Genomic DNA, 9,191 nt, shown 5'->3' with positions numbered 1-9,191 from the left:
CTTGAGCGAAGACCTCCCCGGCAACGGCGCCAGAAATCCTTCTTGCTACGTCTTGAGCTTGCGTTGGTTTTCCTTGAAGAGGAAAGGGTGATGCAGCAATAGTAGCGTAAGTATTTCCCTCGGTTTTTGAGAACCAAGGTATCAATCCAGTAGGAGGCTCCTCAGAAGTCCCATGCACCTACACAAACAAACAAAGAACTCGCAACCAATGCAATAAAGGGGTTGTCAATCCCTTCACGGCCACTTGTGAAAGTGAGATGTGATAGAGATAGTATGATAAGATAAATATATTTTTGGTATTTTATAATATAGATTGGAAAAGTAAATATGCAAATAAAAGTAGATTGAAAGCTTATATGATAAAGGATAGACCCGGGGCCATAGGTTTCACTAGTGGCTTCTCTCAAGATAGCATAAGTATTACGGTGGGTGAACAAATTACTGTCGAGCAATTGATAGAAAAGCGAATAATTATGAGATTATCTAGGCATGATCATGTATATAGGCATCATGTCCGCGACAAGTAGACCGACTCCTGCCTGCATCTACTACTATTACTCCACACATCGACTGCTATCCAGCATGCATCTAGAGTATTAAGTTCATAAGAACAGAGTAACGCATTAAGAAAGATGACATGATGTAGAGGGATAAACTCATGCAATATGATATAAACCCCATCTTTTTATCCTCGATGGCAACAATACAATACGTTCCTTGCTGCCCCTGCTATCACTGGGAAAGGACACCGCAAGATTGAACCCAAAGCTAAGCGCTTCTCCCATTGCAAGAAAGATCAATCTAGTAGGCCAAACCAAACTGATAATTCGAAGAGACTTGCAAAGATAACTCAATCATACATAAAAGAATTCAGAGGAGATTCAAATATTTCTCATAGATAAACTTGATCATAAACCCACAATTCATCGGATCTCGACAAACACAAGTACGTCGGTGGCCGCCCGAGGGGCCCACGAGACAGGGGGCACGCCCTGTAGGGGTGGGCGCGCCCTCCACCCTCGTGGCCGCCTCGATCGCTTCTTAACTTGCACTCCAAGTCCTCTGGATCACGTTCGTTCCAAAAATCACGCTCCCAAAGGTTCCATTCCGTTTGGACTCCGTTTGATATTCCTTTTCTTCGAAATACTGAAATAGGCAGAAAAAACAGCAATACGGGCTGGGCCTCCGGTTAGTACGTTAGTCCCAAAAATGATATAAATGTGTAAAATAGAGCCCATAAACATCCAAAAGGGGTAATATAATAGCATGGAACAATCAAAAATTATAGATAAGTTAGAGATGTATCAGTAGCGTGTGTCAACACGCGCTACTGCTACAAGTTAGTTGTGGCGCCGTATCAGTAGCGCGGGCACCCGCGCTACTGATACACCCCAAACCCGTGCTGCTGCTAGGCTTTTCCCTAGTAGTGATAGCATCCCCAAGCTTGTGGCTTTGCATATCATTAGCATCATGAATATTCAAAGAAATCATACTAACAACATTGTAATCATGCTCATTATTCAAAAAATGTATGCCAAACATTTTATTGCATTCTTCTTCTAGCAATTGAGCACAATTATCAGAATCCTTATTTTCACGAAAGACATTAAAAAGATGAAGCATATGAGGCAACCTCAATTCCATTTTTTGTAGTTTTCATTTATAAACTAAACTAGTGATAAAACAAGAAACTAAAAGATCCAATTGCAAGATCTAAAGATATACCTTCAAGCACTAACCTCCCCGGCAACGGCGGCAGAAAAGAGCTTGATGTCTACTAGGCAACCTTCTTGTAGACTCATGTTGGGCCTCCAAGCGCAGAGTTTTGTAGGATAGTAGCAAATTTCCCTCAAGTGGATGACCTAAGGTCTATCAATCCGTGGGAAGCGTAGGATGAAGATGGTCTCTCTCAACCAACCCTACAACCAAATAACAAAGAGTCTCTTGTGTCCCCAACACACCAAATACAATGGTAAATTGTATAGGTGCACTAGTTCGGCGAAGAGATGGTGATACAAGTGCAATATGGATGGTAGATATAGGTTTTTGTAGTCTGAAATTATAAAAATAGCAAGGTAGCAAGCGATAAAACTGAGCAAAAACGGTATTGCAATGCTTGGAAACAAGGCCTAGGGTTCATACTTTCACTAGTGCAAGTTCTCTCAACAATGATAACATAATTAGATCATATAACAATCCCTCAATGTGCAACAAAGAGTCACTCCAAAGTCACTAATAGCAGAGAACAAACGAAGAGATTATTGTAGGGTACGAAACCACCTCAAGGTTATTCTTTCCGATCAATCCATTGGGCTATTCCTATAAGTGTCACAAACAGCCCTAGAATTCATAGTAAAATGACACCTTAAGGCACACATCAACCAAAACCCTAATGTCACCTAGATACTCCAATGTCACCTCAAGTATCCGGGACTTTGATTATACGATATGCATCACACAATCTTAGATTCATCTATTCAAACCAACACACAGAACTTCAAAGAGTGCCCCAAAGTTTCTATCGGAGAGTCAAGACGAAAACGTGTGCCAACCCCTATGCATAAGTTCACAAGGTCTCAGAACCCGCAAGTTGATCACCAAAACATACATCAAGTGGATCACGTGAATATCCCATTGTCACCACAGATAAGCACATGCAAGACATACATCAAGTGTTCTCAAATCCTTAAAGACTCAATCCGGTAAGATAACTTCAAAGGGAAAACTCAATCCATTACAATAAGATAGAGGGGGAGAAACATCATAAGATCCAACTATAATAGCAAAGCTCGCGGTACATCAAGATCGTGCCAAATCAAGAACACGAGAGAGAGAGAGAGATCAAACAAATATCAACTGGTACATACCCTCAGCTCCGAGGGTGAACTACCCCCTCCTCGTCATGGAGAGCGCCAAAATGATGAAGATGGCCGTCGGTGATGATTCCCCCCCTCTGGCAGGGTGCCGGAATAGGGTCCCAATTGGTTTTTGGTGGCTACAGAGGCTTGCGGCGCCGAAACTCCCGATCTAGGTTCTATTCTGGAAGTTTGGGGATATATAAGAGGTGTTGGCGTCGGAAACAAGTCAGGGGGTCCATGAGGTAGGGGGGCGCGCCCAGGTGGGTAGGGCGCGCCCTCCACCCTCGTGGTGGCCTCGGGACTCTTCTGGTCCATCTCCGATGCTCCGTGGGCTTCTTCTGGTCCGAAAACAATCTCCATGAATTTTCAGTTCAATTGGACTCCGTTTGGTATTCCTTTTCTATAAAACTCAAAAACAAGGAAAAAAACATAAACTGGCACTAGGCTCTAGGTTAATAGGTTAGTCCCAAAAATCATATAAAATAGCATATAAATGCATATAAAACATCCAAGATAGATAATATAATGACACGGAACAATCAAAAATTATAGATACGTTGGAGACGCATCACTGGCCTCTCTGCCTTATTGCTTCTTTGTTTGTTTGAGTAGGGCACGATGGACAACACTGATAGGTGTCTCTTATTGACGTGCATGTCCTATTTTGCCTCGGCCATGGCTGGATGGAATCATGTCTTTTGAAATCTTCTCCAGAGATAACCAGGACCGATTCATCATCCTCCGCTTATTAATTTTCAAGACAGCTCCTTGGTGCTCAGCAAACCGTTAGACATATATAAATTGACAGAATTGGGTGTCAAAAGGCGAGGTGGGACAATTGAATATGTGAGTCAACCTTTTTGCGTACAAGCCATAGGATCTAGCCCAACGGTAGCGATACTTGTTATTCATCATGGGCGTGTTTGGTTACATTGTCAATCGAGCCTGACCTGGTGAGCCTGGCTCTAGTGAGCCGATTTGAGGAGATGCAGGCAAAAAGACCCCAGATGCACATAGTTTGGTTGTCTGCATGTACCTTAGTTGCATAAGACAACCATTTTTGACCCGGCGTTTGGTTGACCGCATTGCATTAGGTGCACATATGACATTGTGTTTGGTTGCAACCTGCATAAGCTATTGTCACCACTTCTAACTAGTGGTGAGCTTACCACACACAATATGAACATGTAGTGTTAGCTAGTTAAACAAATGACAGTTCATCCTAACTACTATCAAATGACAGAAAAAGTTATTAATAGCCATTGGCTAAATATGGGACGGTTCATTGGTGTTGTTGCTACCAGATCTTCCTCTTCTTCTACTTCTACTTCTGCTTCTACTACTGCTTCTTCTTCCTCTTCTTCAAATCCTGCACTGACCTCTGTTAAGCCATAGTGCCTCTGCCCACTCCAACCTTTTGTTCTTCCAAGCGTCATTGTCAAATGCCTCCACACCAAGGCCGGAGCTAACAACATCGTCAGGCCATGAAAAGTGTATATTTTCAAGGCTCACCTTGAAGTATGGATACCATCTTGGGCTTCCGTGAATCTTGGGTGGAGTCTGCCAGATGGTCTCCTGATCATCTCTCCTCTAAGCTCCCCAACAGCAAAAAGCACCTGCTTGAAGTACCTAGAGATGGTCTCCATTGATCTCCTGGACGTGTTGTGAATGACCTTGAACCTCTGGTTATGGCCAACAACATGGAGGAACATGGCCACTTGCTCTTCCACACTGGTGTTTATGTTATCTTGTAGCAGCCCCCTGCTCCTGAAGGTCTCGACAAGCCTGGAAAATGGTGCTCTTTTCATTCGAAGCATCCATAGAGCCTCGACGTCATTGCAGTTGTAGATGTAGTTCAGATTTTGAATCCTCTCTTATTCCCGGTAAACATTGGACCATAGCAGATTAAAGGTCTCCCAGCACGACGAACAACTCTCTGGTGCATGAACATGACCCATGCCTGAATCACACTTATCAGTGTTGTTGCCTGAATTATCAGCCTCATCCGTGCGTGCATAACCTAATCGACATCGACGATTCGTTCAGTGGGAAATCGATTCTACACCTTGCCTAACGGCCTAACCACCGACCTAAAAAAGTGGGAGGGGTGCTGCTTACCGGCATCGGAGATGAGGACGGCATAGGGAGAGCCATGGCATAGACAAGGTCGACCAGACGGTGGCCAACAACAAGGGGAGCACCAGATCCGCCACAAATGCCGCCGCCTCTTCCGCCGCTGCCGCCTGTAGCGCAGATCTGGAATCGCAGCCGCCACCGGTGGTGAGTCAGTAGGGAAGAAAGGGGGGTATTGGCTATGGGTGAGCGAGTGAAAGAGGGGTGAGGCTAGATTTGGTGCCGGGACGGCGCGCCAGATTTCCCATCTCCCACCATCCCCCATCGCCCTCGCCTCGCACGCGCCCGTGCGACCTCGCACCGCACTCAACCTGGCTCGCGATAAATTGCCGATCCGAGCGTTTCCAGCGAGCCAGGCTCTGGGTTGTTTTGAGAAGCGTGCGATGCAGGCCCACTGAAACCGGGCAACCAAACATGCCTCTTCCTTCCCGCGTGGGCCTAGTTGGGCTCAATGCAGGCAACCAAACACGCCCCATGAGGTTGTGTGTTCGATTCTTCACACTACACTATTTTTGCTTCCGTGTCTTAAATGGGCCAGGACCAGCTCGGCCCAGGTGGCACGTTGGGCCAGGATAGGTGGGCGGCGCATGAGCTCGGCCCAGGCGGAGTAAATGCGATCGATCACTGGTGGAGGTCTACTTACCATATGTATATTTATGTAGTGGGGGTTTAATTACTGAAAAACATAGGGTTTTCTTTGTAAAAACATTGTGACGGTGATCGAGAAGAAGCAATAGTCGGTGCTCCTACTCTAACAACCCATCATCTAATAACTACTCCACAATGGTTTCCCTTTGGCCCAAAAATGGTGAAGTGTCATGTAGACGACGTTCACATAACACCACTAAGGGAAACAACATACACAGGGGCGTAGCTAGGCCATGGCCCTGGACGTGGAGTGAAATTCCTTCGTTAACTGTAGCTACAGACGCGTAAAGTAGCTACAGTAACTACTGTAGCACCAAGGGCGGCCTGGGGCGTGGCCAGATCCTGACTACAGTACTAAACATACATATTAGCAAAATACCGAACGAATACCAAATTCACATGATTACTTATGACAAGACTTTTCTCGTGTCCTCAAGAACAAACGTAACTACTCACAAAACATATTCAAGATCAGAGGGGTATTGAATAGCATAATGGATCTGAACATATGATCTTCCACCAATTAAACCAACAAGCATCAACTATAAGATGTAATCAACACTACTAACAACCCACAGGTACCAATATGAGGCTTTGAGACAAAGATTGAATACAAAAGATGAACTAGGGTTTGAGATGAGATGGTGTTGGTGAAGATGTTGATGAAGATTGGTCCTTCCATGATGAGAGGATCGTTGGTGATGATGATGGCTTTGATTTCCCCCTCCCGGAGGAAAGTTTCTCCGGCAAAATCGCTCCACCGGAGAGCAAAAGTGCTCCTGCCCAGGTTCCGCCTCAAGACAGTGGCACTTAATCCTGAAACCTTTCTCTTGATTTTTTTTCTAGGGAAAATGGGGTTATATACCAGAAGATGGGCCCCGGAAGCCTGTCGGGATCATCACAAGCCCTAGGGGCATGCCCCTCAGGCTTGTGGTTGCCTGGTGGGTCCCCCTCTAGTACTTCTTTCACTAATAAATTTAATATATTCCAAAATAATTCTCCATCAATTTTCAACTCATTTGGAGATGTTCAGAAAAATGCCCCCCATATAGCCCTTTCCGGTCCAGAATTCCAGATGCCGGCAATCTCCCTCTTTATGTGAAACTTGCAAAATAAGAGAGAAAATACATAAAAATTATATCATAAAGTGAAATAACAGTCCATAATGCAATAAATATCGACATAAAACATGATGCAAAATGGACGTATCGCCAAGCTAATCGCCCTACGCGGGCTAGACAAAGAGGAAAGCGAGGATAGATGGCTTATCCAGCCGGCCGCCGGGGGAGCAGGGAGAAGATGCAACACACCCAAGATGCGAGCTATGTGGCAGTAGAACATGGACTAAACGACCCCAGGCCACCTCGAAGCCGGCCCACCTCTCCAACGACCACCGAAGCCCTCTACTTCTCCCACAAATCGATTCCCCTCAACGATCATCTAACTGCCTCTCTCTCTCCTCTCTCTCTCTTTCTCTCTCTCTCTCCCGAAACACGGAGCAGGAATAGAGGACATAGGATGCAACGAGTTTGACCAGATCTAGATGCAGAACGTTGGTTAAGTGTCTGACGTTGATCTAGAGTTTGACCAGATTAGAGTTTGACACAGACACATGATGGGGAACGTCGGTTACATAATGGACCCAACTTGCATGTCACATTTGGTATGCAATAGAAGTTTCTATGAATATGGTCGCGTAATATACAGTAGAGACCACTAATAAAATATTTCTGATTTAAAAATCTCTGTGGGGACATTCAGAGACACTAAAAGATATATGAACACACACACACACAAATATATAAATATGTGTACTTCCGTCCGAAAATAACTGTCTGCTATTATAAAGTTGTACTAAGCTTGAGACACTTATTTTGGGACGGAGGGAATATACACTCTACAATTTATGCAATATTATGAGATTAATTCGAATGAATTTTTAAAAAGAAAGATATTTTTTAGTACCTTGTACAATTTAAATTTGACAAATAAAATATTTCAATGATGTACATTACAATTGTATAACAACGAATAATATAAGTATTACTTAGAAATATTGTCATGTGTTTAAGTAATAGAAAAAAAAATATTAATTAAATTTTTTATATGGTACACTTATTTTCAAATAAGTATAAATGTTTGGTATAAAAATAATTATTTCCACGAATATGGTCGCCTAATATATAGTAGAAATTGTTATTAAAATATTTATGATTTACGAATCTCTACCGCGACATTCAATGATATTAAAAGATATATAAACACACACATAGATATGCAAATATATGTATATACAATATACAATTTATGCAATATTACGACATTCATTCAAATAATTTTTTTAAAGAAAAATATTTTTTGTACAATTTAGCTTTGGCAGAATCAAATATTTCAATGATGTACATTACAATTTTATAACAACTAATAATATAACTGATATTTGGAAATATTGTCATGTGCCTAAGTAATAAAAAAAATATTCATTAAAACTGTTATATGGTACACTTATTCAAATAAGTATAAATGTTAATAATTGTTTTACATCACCCCGGGGCCAAAAATGACTTGGACTGGCTCTCTCTATTTCGTGGGAGCTTAGTAACCGGATAAATATTAGCACTAGGTATTGACGGCCAGCTTGAAAGAGATGGGAAAAATCGTACATGCACAAATGGGGACATTTTTTATATCGATCAATGATCGAAACCGCCCACAGATCCACTGGCAACAAATCCCGACCCGTCGATTGTACCATCCACGCGTCAACAATGAGCCGAATGATATGAATGGACTTTGGTACTAACAAATCACGATCCATCTAAAAACCGCAGCCGCCCAAAATCAAATCCTCCTGTGACGTAACAATGATCATCGAGGAGACAGACCCGATGCCAACGACCACGAATCAAAGGGGACGGGATGGATCTGATGGACGCAGAAGCGCCCTATGGATCCCACGATCTCCTCAAAGATCACCGTTGTTGCCCTAGGCAATCAACCCTCAAATAAAAAGGGCGGCAAACCACACTCGAACATGCGCGCGAACTGCGACTGAACCCCATGTTCCTAGATGGAAAGAGAGAGGGAGGAGGGCGGAGATGGAGAGGGGATTGTGAGGGTACCTCGTGATTGATCAGTGTTCGCCCGCCGCCGCCGCCGCCGGGAAGAGGGAGAGAGGAGATGCAGGCGCGTGGAAAGAGATAGAGAAAGGTAACGAGAGAGTGGACGCAGAAATCATAAAGGGCTCCCACACCCCTTGACCGCTTCTCCTCTGGGTCGTGTTTACGTAACGGATCGGGCCAGGCCTCGTTCACATTCTCCGAACTCGGCACGTGAAACATCTCGCAGTAAGTGACCGAACTCCACTCTCCCTCAAAAAAGAAGAAGAAAAAGAAGTAGACCAGCACCACACACACTATCTCGTCCCCTCTGCATTTTCAGGTAATTTGTCTTCCCACCCCTAAAAAAGAGGGGGTAACTTGTCATCCCAAATATTTTTGCAGAAAAGAACATTTCTTCCCAACCAAAGGAGCTCTTTGCCCTTGGTCGAGT

Source organism: Triticum urartu, chromosome 2, assembly GCF_003073215.2.
Source record: "Triticum urartu cultivar G1812 chromosome 2, Tu2.1, whole genome shotgun sequence".
Lineage (NCBI taxonomy): Eukaryota > Viridiplantae > Streptophyta > Magnoliopsida > Poales > Poaceae > Triticum > Triticum urartu.
The sequence above is the reverse complement of the archived record's forward strand: the minus strand, read 5'-3'. Positions refer to the sequence as shown.